At 41.8% G+C, this 15,864-nt stretch overlaps 1 protein-coding gene across 1 annotated transcript in view; it reads left to right on the forward strand.

The window, feature by feature from the left end:
* LOC121584783 (transmembrane protein 132C-like) overlaps positions 1–15,864 on the forward strand; it is a 253,640-nt gene that overhangs the window by 154,411 nt on the left and 83,365 nt on the right. The window lies entirely within an intron of this gene.

The following is a 15,864-nucleotide window of genomic DNA, read 5'->3' on the forward strand; positions in this document are numbered from 1 at the left end:
CCACGGAGCACCATTAAATCCATTATTAAAAAATTGAAAAAATATGGCACCACAACAAACCTGCCAAGAGAGGGCCGTCCACCAAAACTCACAGACCAGGCAAGGAGGGCATTAATCAGAGAGGCAACAAAGAGACCAAAGATAACCCTGAAGGAGCTGCTAAGCTCCACAGCGGAGTTTGGAGTATCCGTACATAGGACCACTTTAAGCCGTACACTCCACAGAGCTGGACTTTACGGAAGAGTGGCCAGAAAAAAGCCATTGCTTAAAGAAAAAAATAAGCAAACATGTTTGTTGTTCGCCAAAAGGCATGTGGGAGACTCCCCAAACATATGGAATAAGGTACTCTGGTCAGATGAGACTACAATTGAGCTTTTAAGCCATCAAGGAAAACGCTATGTCTAGCGCAAACACAAGACCTCTCATCGCCTCAAGAACACCATCCCCACAGTGAAGCATGGTGGTGGCAGCATCATGCTGTGGGGATGTTTTGCATCGGCAGGGACTGGGAAACTGGTCAGAATTGAAGGTATGATGGATGGCGCTAAATACAGGGAAATTCTTGAGGGAAACCTGTTTCAGTTTTCCAGAGATTTGAGACTGGGACAGAGGTTCACCTTCCAGCAGGACAATGACCCTAAGCATACTGCTAAAGCAACACTCAAGTGGTTTAAGGGGAAACATTTAAATGTCTTGGAATGGCCTAGTCAAAGCCCAGACCTCAATCCAATTGAGAATCTGTGGTATGACTTAAAGATTGCTGTACACCAACAGAACCCATCCAACTTGAAGGAGCTGGAGCAGTTGTACCTTGAAGAATGGGCAAAAATCCCAGTGGCTAGATGTGCCAAGCTTATAGAGAAATACCCCAAGAGACTTGCAGCTGTAATTGCTGCAAAAGGTGGCTCTACAAAGTATTGACTTTGGTGAATAGTTATGCATGTTCAAGTTTTCTGTTTTTTTTTGTATTATTTCTTGTTTGTTTCACACACAAAAAATGCATCTTCAAAGTGGTAGGCATGTTGTGTAAATCAAATGATACAAACCCCCAAACATTTTTAATTCCAGGTTGTAAGGGAACAAAATAGGAGAAATGCCAAAGGGGGTGAATACTTTCCCAAGCCACTGTATCTTTAGATTCCTTTGAGTAACTTTACAAAACAGTCCGAATACTACAGAAGATGTTAGCTAGCTAACTAAGTACAGTGGGGGAAAAAAGTATTTAGTCAGCCACCAATTGTGCAAGTTCTCCCACTTAAAAAGATGAGAGAGGCCTGTAATTTTCATTATAGGTACAAGTCAACTATGACAGACAAATTGAGAAAAAGAATCCAGAAAATCACATTGTATGATTTTTAATGAATTTATTTGCAAATTATGGTGGAAAATAAGTATTTGGTCACCTACAAACAAGCAAGATTTCTGGCTCTCACAGACCTGTAACTTCTTCTTTAAGAGGCTCCTCTGTCCTCCACTCGTTACCTGTATTAATGGCACCTGTTTGAACTTGTTATCAGTATAAAAGACACCTGTCCACAACCTCAAACAGTCACACTCCAAACTCCACTATGGCCAAGACCAAAGAGCTGTCAAATGACACCAGAAACAAAATTGTAGACCTGCACCAGGCTGGGAAGACTGAATCTGCAATAGGTAAGCAGCTTGGTTTGAAGAAATCAACTGTGGGAGCAATTATTAGGAAATGGAAGACATACAAGACCACTGATAATCTCCCTTGATCTGGGGCTCCACGCAAGATCTCACCCCGTGGGGTCAAAATGATCACAAGAACGGTGAGCAAAAATCCCAGAACCACACGGGGGGGACCTAGTGAATGACCTGCAGAGAGCTGGGACCAAAGTAACAAAGCCTACCATCAGCAACACACTATGCCGCCAGGGACTCAAATCCTGCAGTGCCAGACGTGTCCCCCCTGCTTAAGCCAGTACATGTCCAGGCCCGTCTGAAGTTTGCTAGAGTGCATTTGGATGATCCAGAAGAGGATTGGGAGAATGTCATATGGTCAGATGAAACCAAAATAGAACTTTTTGGTAAAAACTCAACTCGTCGTGTTTGGAGGACAAAGAATGCTGAGTTGCATCCAAAGAACACCATACCTACTGTGAAGCATGGGGGTGGAAACATCATGCTTTGGGGCTGTTTTTCTGCAAAGGGACCAGGACGACTGATCCGTGTAAAGGAAAGAATGAATGGGGCCATGTATCGTGAGATTTTGAGTGAAAACCTCCTTCCATCAGCAAGGGCATTGAAGATGAAACGTGGCTGGGTCTTTCAGCATGACAATGATCCCAAACACACCGCCCGGGCAACGAAGGAGTGGCTTCGTAAGAAGCATTTCAAGGTCCTGGAGTGGTTAGCCAGTCTCCAGATCTCAACCCCACAGAAAATCTTTGGAGGGAGTTGAAAGTCTGTGTTGCCCAGCGACAGCCCCAAAACATCACTGCTCTAGAGGAGATCTGCATGGAGGAATGGGCCAAAATACCAGCAACAGTGTGTGAAAACCTTGTGAAGACTTACAGAAAACGTTTGACCTGTGTCATTGCCAACAAAGGGTATATAACAAAGTATTGAGAAACTTTTGTTATTGACCAAATACTTATTTTCCACCATAATTTGCAAATAAATTCATAAAAAATCCTACAATGTGATTTTCTGGATTTCTTTTTCTCATTTTGTTTACCTATGATGAAAATTACAGGCCTCTCTCATCTTTTTAAGTGGGAGAACTTGCACAATTGGTGGCTGACTAAATACTTTTTTCCCCCACTGTAGGTGTGTTAGCTAGCTTGAACATTGAACACAATAAGGTTAGCAGCTAAAAGGCAAGAACCCCAAGCCAACACTTACCCTCTTCCACCTTTCAATATTAATTCCAATATTTATCAGGTTTCTGGATCGGTCATGAGCAATCTTTTTCTCGCTTTTTTCTTTCTTTTTTGGGGTCGAGTTGATTCAGATCCAAGAACCGAGAATGATGCTTGTTTCTGTCGACATTTTCTGAAAATGTTGTCCCTTCTACCAAAACAAGCTATCTAGCTGGTTTGGCTTCATCTGCTTTGTGTTTGTTTCTTGCAAGTGACTTCCTCTCCAGTGCCGGGGCCATGGCGCAGCAAGGGTATTTCGAGTAAGCGGGATTTTGTGCAAAGACACACCTTGCCCAGAAGGCCAGCCCAAGCGGCTCAGGGCTCAACCCGCTTGTTTTCATTGAAAGTGAAAAAGCAACACAAGAAGTGGGGCAGCATGGTTCCGCCAACGACCTGCGGATTCCTGCTTTAAAGCTAATTTCCTGTAATTCTACACTTTTTGCCATTGGTCAGAGAGAAAATAATGCTGTTTTATAGCTCAGCTCATGTTCGCATTTTGCCATGAGGCTGAGAGAATTTTGCAGTTTTAAAGCTAATTTCCTGCAATTCTACACATTTTCTATCATATGCTATCTGGGGGGCCCTGACCTCCGGCCCTGATACCACACATTTTTAGTCATTTAGCAGACGCTCTTATCCAGAGCGACTTACAGTTAGTGAGTGGATACATTTTCATATTGGCCCCCCGTGGGAAACGAACCCACAACCCTGGCGTTGCAAGCGCCATGCTCTACCAACTGAGCTACACACACCACTTTTGCACAACATTCTGTACAAGCTACTACTTCACGCTGAATGCAAAAGTCCTCTGTTGTGATAACATGATATTATGTGTGTGTTTGGCTTGATTACCCTACTGTTGTTTTCTATAGCATGTTGATCCTACTCCGCTATTTGCTCCTCAGCCTTTTCTTTACCCAGGCTAGCTTCATCTCTCCAGTGGCCACTTCAGTAACCCATACATCTCACTGCATAACCATGAACATTGCAGAGCAAACGCCCAGCAACATCTCCCTGACATTTATCACCATTATTCTCATTCTTGTCTTCCTTTTATTTGACAGTGTTTGAATGGGAGTTTATGTATTTTCTCCTCCTGCCGCTATCTCTCGTTCTTTTCTGGACAGGCTGAATTGAAAAACTCCGTTGGGTATAGGTCTCAGAGGGGACTCAGCATGCTCCCCTGTCTCTCTCTTGTTCTCTCTCTTTCTCTCTCTTTTTCATGATCTTTCTTGTTCTCTCTCTTCTCTCTTTGTCATTCTCTCGCTCTCTCTTTTTCTCTCTCTCTCTCATTTTTCCACTGAATAGTTAGATGACTAGAAAGCCTCTATAGAATAAATACTAGTCTACTAGACATTTGTTTATTTTTTCTCCTCATACTGTATTTCTCGATACTTTGTCCCTTCACCCTCTCTGCCTACTATCAGTACTGAATACACTTGAGAGGCCACGTCAAATTCCCAGCCTCTTAATTGACTGATAATGATGTATCCACGGCAACAATACACCTCAGGTGGCCTTTATGCACCTCCTCAATTTATTCATGGTTGTAACATAGCTATCCATTATTTTTCTGTTTAATAATATTGTTCTTCTTTTCAACATATGTTTTACTCTCTTTTCTACCTCTTGACAAGCATTGAGGGATTTGGTGGGGGCGTAGGTTAGGAGATTGTTGGGGGGGAGTGAATAACCTCCGGTCCGTACACTGCTCCCATGCCAGCTCCTAGATTGGGTTTCATGCTCTGACTGTTTGGGTCTCATCTCTCGATGCAGCCCTAACAACAGACTCTCACCTCTGGGGTGGGTGCGTGGCAAGAGCGGCCTTGGCTAAAACACTTCCGTCCAGCTCCCCCACGGCTTTGAAATGAAATTCCCCCACAGCTTACTGAAATTCCATCTGGGCTTCACTGGCTATTACCTCCGCAGTTCCTTCTCTTCCTATTTCCTACCCCCACACTTCTCACCCTCCTCCCTCTCCTGGTCCCTGGTAGTTGTCGTTTGACTAAAAGGGCTTTGTAAGTTAAATTGATTCTATCCTTCTGATGTATTATTATTGTCACGGCTAACCAAATTGTAGCCACATTTGAAAAGAGTGGGCCAAAGTAGAAAAACATGCAAGAGGTATTCATGCAGGAGGTTTGTGAGAGGAAACATACACAGTAGCTATGGTCGGCTTGTTGAGGTCTATATTTAGACAGACTCTCCTAGTCCATAAGCTTATAAGGATAGATTTTCGACCCATTTTTATTACATTTTCCCTTTTTCTGCAAATTTGCACTGGATATTGTAGTTTTATAATTTCGGTTATTGCAGCTGAGAACAGTGTGTGTATGTTTTACAGACTGTTTTGAGCACAGCACAAATATTCTTCCCAGCACAGACAGGCGTATACTGCACTGGTGCTTTTCATGTGTGACTTCCATGGCTTTAATTTGCTGAGATATGGAAGTAGAAAATGACAGTTGTGCTAGCACTTCACTTCTGCTTGAGTTGTTTGCATATTTATGACTGCCGGTAGCTTTGCTCAGAGACAAGCCAGATGACTCTAAAGCACAAAATCAGTCAGCAAACAGGTGAATGACAGTAGTGGGAAATTGGCAGTTAGCGTATTGCATAATTTATGTGAAATAAAATTACCTTTTTAGCCACAGGTTATACTGTACAATACATCCAGGAATTTCTAAAAACGTGGTCTACACAATTTCTGAGGGCATTCTATAGTCTCCGTATTAGTCATATAATATAATTCCCATAATGCCTGTATCCTATCTTCAAATATTCTGGATGTAAAACAAGGTGATGTTTGTGAACTATTGATTCCTGATTGAATATGACAGGTTATCTTGCATGTGTGAGGAGCCCTCCTCTCAGAATAAATAGGTTACTGTGTGTGTGTGTGTGTGTGTGTGTGTGTGTGTGTGTGTGTGTGTGAGAGAGAGAGAGAGAGAGTGTGATGCAGAGGGCTGGTATATCACTGTTCCACCCGGATGAGCATGGGAACAGCAGACATTTCAGGGTACTGTTTTCTAGCACCACTGGAGCCCTAAATTTGATTATTTTTTGACTTCACAGGTGCTTTGGAGTTTGCAAGAGGCCACCTCTCTTCAAAGCCTCCCTGTAGTGTGATGCAGTATAGTGTGGTGCTTCTATTCTACTGGCTGTGTGCAGGATATGTCCATCACCACATCTCACACTGGCCTCAGTCAACTCATTTCCCCCATCTCTTACAGACTGTGTGGTGCTGTGTGTGGTTGCATTCTGGCTTCTCCATGTCCAATTAGCTATGTCGTTTTTACACATTCATGAAAAATCCCTCCACACACACAAACACACACACACACACACCTCTGATGGTTGCGTAGCAGTGTAAGCCCCAGCGGTGTAAGGGAGAGAACACAGAAGCCCCTATCACATCTCCCAGAGATTAAATGACAGTGTCACAGTGAAACATTGGCTCTGATAATAGGACAATAGAGCCAGTTTCAATTATGGTCTTCCTCTAGAGAGGACTGCAAGAAAGGAATTACCTCAGGAAGGACAGTTTTATTTGTTATATCAGTTTATTCTCTGTGACATTTAAATCTTTATTTCTTTACACTCCTTAGGGCTTAAACACTCAATAGCTAGCCTCCTCTTATCAAGATGGGCTTTTGTTAGCTGTATGTGACTGAAATCGCTCAGGTATTTCAAATGTGAGTTTCAGACCATATCAGAAGTACCAGAACAATACACCATGAACCACATACTGCTGTATGTAAAGGACTTGTTTTTAGTATGAAGTGAGTACATGTCTCATTGTAAATAGCAGAATGATGTTTTAATATATGTGGTGGCTGGGTCTTATCAACATGTTTATTTCACCCCTGCTGGTAATGCTTTGTTGTGGTGATTGAGAGGATAAGAGGTTTGAGATGGCCTCTCCTGTGTGTAGCCTGTCTCCTCTCCTCTCCATGTCAGGTCTCTCTCCAGCCTCCCATCTCATCTCAGCCAGCCTGCCAGCTGCTCTTTCCTCAGTCCTCCACAGCCCTTATCTAGCTCTTCCCTACCTTGTCTCTGTGGTGCTGTTGGCTTGACTGCGTGTCTGTGTGACATGGCTCAGACATGGCCCGCCTCAGTAGAACAACATAGCCAGTTTACAGGTGATTATCAGCCCAGCCGTATGGAACACATGCAAAGGCCTTTGGTGTAAATTAATTAGAGTCCATGCTGGAAGTCTGAGAGACTGTCTGTCCCAGGGGCTGGAGGGAGGGAGCTGGTCCCCCTGTGATGCCTGTGATTAACAGACAGGAGTTTTGAGGAATAATCCTAGATGGATCTCTCTTGGTGTGTCTTCAATTCATTTGGACATTGGTACAGTATCGCTCACAAATGTTTACTACTTTGTATTATTTATTTGATCATAATTTTATAAAGTGTACTGTACTTTTGAGGAGAGCTTGCAAGTAAGCATTTCACTGTACCCGTTACACCCTGTATCCTGTGCACTTGGCAAATAAACTTTGATTGATTTGACCTGGGTCAAGTGCAACACTAGCGACACATCAGCAGAGCCTGGACTGTAACAGTGGAACTGTACATGCAGTGTTACAGCAAGCCATCTATTGATAAATAGAACATAAATAGAAGACAAAATAGTATTTTTAGCCTTTCTCTCCTGCCCTGACCATCCATGACAACTAGTGGTTTATTGGCCAAATGAAGTAAAGGACAGTATCTCCTCTGCCAGTAACATTAGCAGCTTCAGATGTTGATTAGCTTAACTGTATCATCAAAAGTTCAGACAGACTCCATAGCAACAGTTGTCGCAATACCTTAAAGGACAAGTTCTCTATTTTTGATGTAAATTGCATGTTATTGAAGTGTCCAGACAGTTTTGAGAAACTTACCACACCAGCAATAGATGTGTGTGCTTTCTCATTTCTCATATCACCACAATGGGAACGAGAAAGCATGCGCATGCTCGCACATGGAAAAGTATCGCTCGACACGTTGTGGATAAAGTTCGGAATTACACAATTTCATGTGTACAACATCTAAAGACCTGCATCACTATACTGAGAGCTTTACCATTTCTAAAAGGACATATTTGTGTGTTTTTGGAGCCTTTGTTAATGTTTATCCGTGGCCCCCATACTGCAGAACAAGCAATGAGGAAGTCTATTACTGGTGGGGTAAGTTTCTCAAAACCAAGTGAAATCACAAAAAAAGTGTCTGGACACTTCTGTAACATGCCATTTACATTTATATCTAAAAAGAGATTTGGTAAAAAAAAGTGAATTTGTCCTTCAAGTGTACTTTATTTAATTAAATGCATTGCATTCTGACAGCTGGCATGGTCTGTCGAATATAAGCACATAACACACGCACACACACACGCACACATACACTTTCATTCTGTATTTTAACTATATAGCATCCATTCCTATTCAGTGTTACTATGGTGTTAAATAATGCTTTTTCAGGCTTGTCTACCCCCACCTGCATAGGAGACCTCCCCCACCAGTCTGTCCAGTGTTAATATCCGCTGGCTGTGGCTGCTCACCAGGACTCACCTCAAACTAGCTGTTGCCATTTGTTTCCACTGCACCACAAGGTGGTGTCATCAAAGTCAAAGGGCTAAAATAATGTGTGCATGTAGCTATATAAATTTCTCTTCTCCTTGATATTTCCTCTTTCTTCACAATCTCTCTTCTCCTCCCATATCTTCCCTTCTCGCCTCCTATCCTATCTCTTTTTCTAAGGGCTTCATTACAAAAAAATAATTCTCTGCTCTTTTCATTGTAGTCAGATTTTTTGGTTTTTCAAAATTGCAAAATGTGCAGAATGTCTGTGTGTTAAGGTTAAGCTCAAAGAACAAAGAAAACTGACATCTGGCATCATATCTTCCTGAAATCTCAGGAGCTGGCGTGCTATATTCAGAGGAAATATGAAACCTTATAAAGTCCTTAATTTTCACGGCAGTTATAAAAAAATACCACCTTTGATGTGGTAGGGAGGGCAATAATTGACATCTCTAAATCAAAAACCTGAAATGATTCTCTGTCCCTCTGTAGAATAGTTTGCGGATATGTTTTGAAATTCTTTCAGTGTTTAAGTTCACATTATACACTTTTTGGTAAAAAAGTGCTATATAGAAACTAAAAAGGTTATTTGGCTGTACCCATAGGAGAACCCTTTGAAGAACAATTTTTTGTTCCAGATATAACCCTTTTGGTTCCAGGTAGAAAGAACCCTTTTGGTTTCCATGTAAAACCCTGTCATCAGAGGGTTCTACCTGGAACCAAAAGGGTTCTACCTGAATTCAAGGCACACTTAACCAGCATGAGTACCACAGCATTCTGCAGTGATACGCCATCCCATCTGGTTTGTGCTTAGTGGGACTATCATTTGTTTTTCAACAGGACAATGACCCAAAACACACATCCAGGCTGTGTAAAGTCTATTTGACCAAGAAGGAGAGTGATGGAGTGCTGCATCAGATGACCTGGCCTCCACAATCACCCAATCTCAACCCAATTGAGATGGTTTGGGATGAGTTGGACCTCAGAGTGAAGGAAAAGCAGCCAACAAGTACTCAGCATATGTGGGAACTCCTTCAAGACTGTTGGAAAAGCATTCCTCATGAAGCTGGTTGAGAGAATGCCAAGAGTGTGCAAAGCTGTCATCAAGGCAAAGGGTGGCTATTTGAAGAATCTCAAATATAAAATATATTTTGATTTGTTTAACACTTTTTTGGTTACTACAGGATTCCATTTGTGTTATTTCATAGTTTTGATGTCTTCACTATTATTCTACAATGTAGAAAATAGTAAAAAATAAAGGTGTGTCCAAACTTTTGACTGGTACTGTGTGTCAATCTAGCAAACCAGGCAACTAAAAGCAACTTTCTAAACAGCTTCTTAGCTAGCTAGCTAACATTAAGTTAGCTCACTAGCCAGTTCAAATAATGACCATATCATATAGCTGGCAACGTCTTCACTTTAGCTCATTTGTATTAATTATTACAGGAAAATAAACTCACAACAAGATAATTATTTACAAGTTAATGGCGAGCCAATCACAGAAAATAGCTTACGGTTGTTAGTGTGGCGAAATAATCGCAGGGCATTCGACCTGAGAATTTTAGAACTTGGGCACTGTCTCGTTGGCCTAACGTTATATCCTAATTTGACTTTGGTGCAGCTCATATTGTTCTTCACATTACTGTCTCTGGTAAACACATACTATACAAATAAAATCAACATTTATTTGTCACATGAACAGGTTACAGAAGGTGTAAACGGTACAGTGAAATGGTTACTTGCATAGTGGAGCCTTTGTTTAGAGATGTAGCTAGCTTGCTAAACAATTAACCATAAGCCCAACTCATGAATATGCAGGTAGCTAACCAACCAGGTTAATTGTTAGCTGGCTCTGAGATACGAATAATATTACTTCACAGATCATACACATAATGTTAGCTAGCAAGCCAGCCAGCTAACGTTGGCTAGCTAGATAACAGTACACTTTAATTTGCAAAGAAAACGACTTTCAGACAAAATTAGAAATGTATAATATCTGAAAATGTAACTAGCTAGACTCTTTTACCCATATACATGGATGAACACTTCTCCCTCCCTGTCACGGATGCCATGGTTGCCCTTAGTTTGAAGATGTAATCCGGAGACAGGTGTTTAATACAACAGCCTTCTGTCTGGATAAGAGCGTCTGCTAAATGACTAAAATGTAATGTAAATGTGTGCTCTCTTTTCGACTCTGCATATTTGCAATCAAACGCCAGAATTTTCTCCATCTCCTTAGCTATAATTTTCCTAATTCCACCGGGCATTCCACTAATTTCAAAACTAGGTCCTCTAGAAAGTGCAGAGCAACACTTGCATTTCTACTACGTGATATCTTTCAAAAAATCTGTGTTAGAAAGGATTACCTACACATACTGACCAGCTCATATTATAGACAGAAAGGAATGTGCTACATGGCAGACCAATCCGAACTCATCTCTCGGTATGTCCAGCCCATCCATTATCTCAGCCAATCATGGCTAGCGGGAAGTTTCCTGTCTTTTTCCAAGGCTAAACCAACTAGGCTCCTAATTTAACAATTGTATTCATATTTACAGATGGCATACAAGTTTGTTATTAAGGCACATGAAAGTTCACATGTTCCAGAAGGCATTTCTGTCCAAAAATGCATTTTGATAAAAAAAAAAGGTTTTACTTTCAAATGTGTGCGACATACGCCTAGTTTCCTGAAACGAGTCACATATGCTGCTGCTACTCCGTTTATTATCTATCCTGATTGCCTAGTAACTTTTACCTGACACCAGAATGAATCAGTTGGATGGATTTTGTTAATGGGTGTTATAGTAAAGACCATAGGCAGCCCGTGAGTTTCAAGTTTGGGGAAGCTTACCATTTATCCTACCACTTCTACCTATCTGTGTGCCAGTTATGATTATTTTCATACGCGCATTTTTGTGGAACAGTTTCATTTCAATAGTAATGTTTTAGTTTCTCAGAAGAAAGTAAGCTTATTTTTTTTAAATAGCTGTGGATTGTTTCAAATCACAAGTGCATAGGCCTATGCCTATTTGGGAAGCCAGCAATTTGGGCAGCGCGTGTGGCAATAGGCCTAGCTGATTATTGATTTGCGGCTGTCAGTGAAAAGCATCTAAAATGTGTGAAGATAATGTGTCTTGAGTATTATTTCAAATGTTGAGACAAGAAGAAGGGGAAGGTTGTGTGGCGAAGATATGGGCATCTCTCTCCAGAATGCTTGCACTCAGCTCTCCAGAATATGCTCCGCTGTCTCCCGCCAATTCTTGCACATTCATTGTTTCATTGTGTGAATTGTTTTCCCTTAGATTGTTTATTTTATCACATACAGAGACAGAGGGGCACTGTTTTGCTCTCTCGAATGCTTTATCTGAGATTGATGCGTCTCTGTCGGTGCGCGTCTCCGTCAAAGAAATGAAAAATATTTCAATATTTTATTTGGACGGGCAAGGAGGTACGGTAGGGTGGTATTTGGTATTTTATTAGAATCCCCATTACCTGTTGCAAAAGCAGCAGCTACTCTTCCTGGGGTCCACACAAAACATGAAACATTACATAATACAGAACATTAATAGACAAGAACAGCTCAAGGACAGAACTACATATATTTTAAAAAAAGGCACACATATCAATACATACACACAAACTATCTAGGTCAAATAGGGGAGAGGCGTTATGCTGTGAGGTGTTGCTTTATCTGTTTTTTTAAACCAGGTTTGCTGTTTATTTGAGCAATATCAGATGGAACGGAGTTCCATGCAATAATGGCTGTATATAATACTGTACGTTTTCTTTAATTTGTTCTGGATTTGTGGACTGTGTAAAGACCCCTGGTGGCATGTCTGGTGGGGTAAGTGTGTGTGTGGCAGATCTGTGTGTAAGTTGACTATGCAAACAATTTGGGATTTTCAACACATTAATGTTTCTTATAAAAAGAAGAAGTGATGCAGTCAGTCTCTCCTCAACTCTTAGCCAAGAGAGACTGGCATGCATAGTATTTATATCAGCCCTCTGATTATAATGAAGACCAAGACGTGCCGCTTTGTTTTGGGCCAGCTGCAGCTGAACTAGGTCTTGCCTTGCAGCACTGGACCACGCGACTGGACAATAATCAAGATTCGACAAAACAGAGCGGCACACCCTAGGGCCCGCCCATAACGCCGGTCCTGCTTTACCCCTACCTACATGTACTGTACATATTACCTAAATTACCTCAACTACCTCGTACCCCTGCATATTGACTCGGTACCGGTACTCCTTGTATATAGCCTTGTTATAGTTATTTTATTGTGTTACTATTTCATTTTTTTTATTAAGGGCTCTTAAGCATTTCAAGGTAAAGTCTACACCTGTTGTTTTCGACGCATGTGACAAATAAAATGAGATTAGATTCTGTCAGAGGGACTGTGGAGGAAGCAGTTATGTAAGGCAGTTTTCTGACATGCCATTGCTCTGACAGCACAGCACAGCACAGCTCTCTCCACACTGATTGCTACTCTGTTATGGAATGTGGCACAAGTTATTTGGTTGTCATTTTAAATATTTATACACACTTCTGTTTCATGGAGAAATTGGGTTGTTGTATGCTAGGACGCAACAAATCACTCATTCACTCTGAGTGAAAAACAATAAGTGAATGGGGAGTGAGTGTGAGCCTTACCCAGGGTTCAGCAAATAAAACGCCTGGTCTACAGTTAGTGAGTGCATACATTTTCATACTGGCCCCCCGTGGGAAACTAACCCACAACCCTGGCGTTGCAAGCACCATGCTCTACCAACTGAGTCACATTCATAATTGAGAACAGTATATATTTGCTCAGACGTCTTTTCTCAAAGTACAGCGCATGTTGTTCTTTGTTAATCACAACAATAAAAAAGGGAAAATGTATGTTGGAAAGGGTGCCATGTGCCATATGTACTGTAGACAAACTGCCGTCGTTGTCCCAAGCCAAGCAGCATAAAGAGAGCTTTAGAGAGAGTGCATATTTATCTCTTTCTTTCTGGCCAGCCTCAAATGAAGGAGATGCTGTTTAGTGCCGGTGCGCTTTGGAGACAGTGTGTGAAATGTATTGGCCCTGAGCCCTGCCATTTGACACACAAGACATGGCAACAGATCTGGTGCCATTTCCAATCTCCTGCTCCTGTGTAAAGCTGACCTTTGCTGCCTGCTGGCTATATTTAAACTCTGAGCACCGGAGACTGTCACCGGGAAATTATATTATCAATGCTCTCCATTTGTCTGCCCTGCCGTATATCCTCCTTGCATACAATTCTATATATTCATATTGTACTGCTGCAAACAAGGGCAGTGGTAAACACCCAAGCCTTCATGTCCAGAGCAGGCAACCTGGTCTCAGAGCATTTCGTATTATTCTGAACGAAATCTGAGAAGCTCCATTTAGTATGATATGTTACGTTTCGTATGGTATGTATTAATTTGTGGATGTCCATCACCCATTTCGTATAATATGTTACGAATTACAATTTGTATTATATGTTACGAATTTGCAAAACGTACAATGTTACAAATTTGCAAACATATGATATGTTACGAATTCTAGCTAGGTGGCTAGGTGGCTAACATTAGCTAGCTTTCTAATGTTAGCTAGGCTAGGGGTTAGGGGTTAAGGTTATGTTCGGAGTTAGGTAAAGGGTTAAGGTTAGGGTTAGGGAAGGGCTAGCTAAAAGGGTTAAGGTTAGGGTAAGGGGAAGGGTTAGCTAAAAGGGTTAAGGTTAGGGGAAGGGTTAGCTAACATGCTAAGTAGTTGCATAGTAGCTAAAAAGTAGTAAGTAGTTGAAAAGTTGCTAATTAGCTAAACTGCTAAAGTTGTCCGTGATGAGATTTGAAAACTCAACCTTTGGGTTGCTAGATGTTCACATTATACAGTCGTGGTCAAAAGTTTTGAGAATGAATTGGTCTTCACAAAGTTTGCTGCTTCAGTGTTATGAGATATTTTTGTCAGATGTTACTATGGTATACTGAAGTATAATTACAAGCATTCCATAAGTGTCAAAGGCTTTTATTGACAATTGCATTAAGTTTATGCAAAGAGTCAATATTTGCAGTGTTGACCCTTCTTTTTCAAGACCTCTGCAATCCACCCTGGCATGCTGTCAATTAACTTCTGGGCCACATCCTGACTGATGGCAGCCCATTCTTGCATAATCAATGCTTGGAGTTTGTCAGAATTTGTGGGTTTTTGTTTGTCCACCCGCCTCTTGAGGATCGACCACAAGTTCTCAATGGGATTAAGGTCTGGGGAGTTTCCTGGCCATGGACCCAAAATGTCGATGTTTTGTTCCCAGAGCCACTTAGTTATCACTTTTGCCTTATGGCAAGGTGCTCCATCATGCTGGAAAAGGCATTGGTCATCACCAAACTGTTCTTGGATGGTTGGGAGAAGTTGCTCTCGGAGGATGTGTTGGTACCATTCTTTATTAATGGCTGTGTTCTTAGGCAAAATTGTGAGTGAGCCCACTCCCTTGGCTGAGAAGCAACCCCACACATGAATGGTCTCAGGATGCTTTACTGTTGGCATGACACAGGACTGATGGTAGCGCTCAACATGTCTTCTCCGGACAAGGTGTTTTCCGGATGCCCCAAACAATCGGAAAGGGGATTCATCAGAAAAAATGACTTTTCCTCAGCAGGCCAATCCCTGTACCTTTTGCAGAATATCAGTCGGTCCCTGATGTTTTTCCTGGAGATAAGTGGCTTCTTTGCTGCCCTTCTTGACACCAGGCCATCCTCCAAAAGTATTTGCCTCACTGTGCGTGCAGATGCACTCACACCTGCCTGCTGCCATTCCTGAGCAAGCTCTGCACTGGTGGTGCCCCGATCCCGCAGCTGAATCAACTTTAGGAGACGGTCCTGGCGCTTGCTGGACTTTCTTGGGCGCCCTGACGCCTTCTTCACAACAATTGAACCTCTCTACTTGTAGTTCTTGACGATCCGATAAATGGTTGATTTAGGTGCAATCTTACTAGCAGCAATATCCTTGCCTGTGAAGCCCTTTTTGTGCAAAGCAATGATGACGGCACGTGTTTCCTTGCAGGTAACCATGGTTAACAGAGGAAGAACAATGATTTCAAGCACCACCCTCCTTTTAAAGCTTCCAGTCTGTTATTCTAACTCAATCAGCATGACAGAGTGATCTCCAGCCTTGTCCTCGTCAACACTCTCACCTGTGTTAACGAGAGAATCACTGACATGATGGCAGCTGGTCCTTTTGTGGCAGGGCTGAAATGCAGTGGAAATGTTTTTTGGGATTAGGTTCATTTTCATGGCCAAAAGGGACTTTGCAATTAATTGCAATTAATCTGATCACTCTTCATGACATTCTGGAGTATATGCAAATTGCCATCATCAAAACTGAGGCAGCAAACGTTGTGAAAATTAGTATTTGTGTCATTCTCAATAC

This window comes from Coregonus clupeaformis, chromosome 16, assembly GCF_020615455.1.
Source record: "Coregonus clupeaformis isolate EN_2021a chromosome 16, ASM2061545v1, whole genome shotgun sequence".
Taxonomy (NCBI): domain Eukaryota; kingdom Metazoa; phylum Chordata; class Actinopteri; order Salmoniformes; family Salmonidae; genus Coregonus; species Coregonus clupeaformis.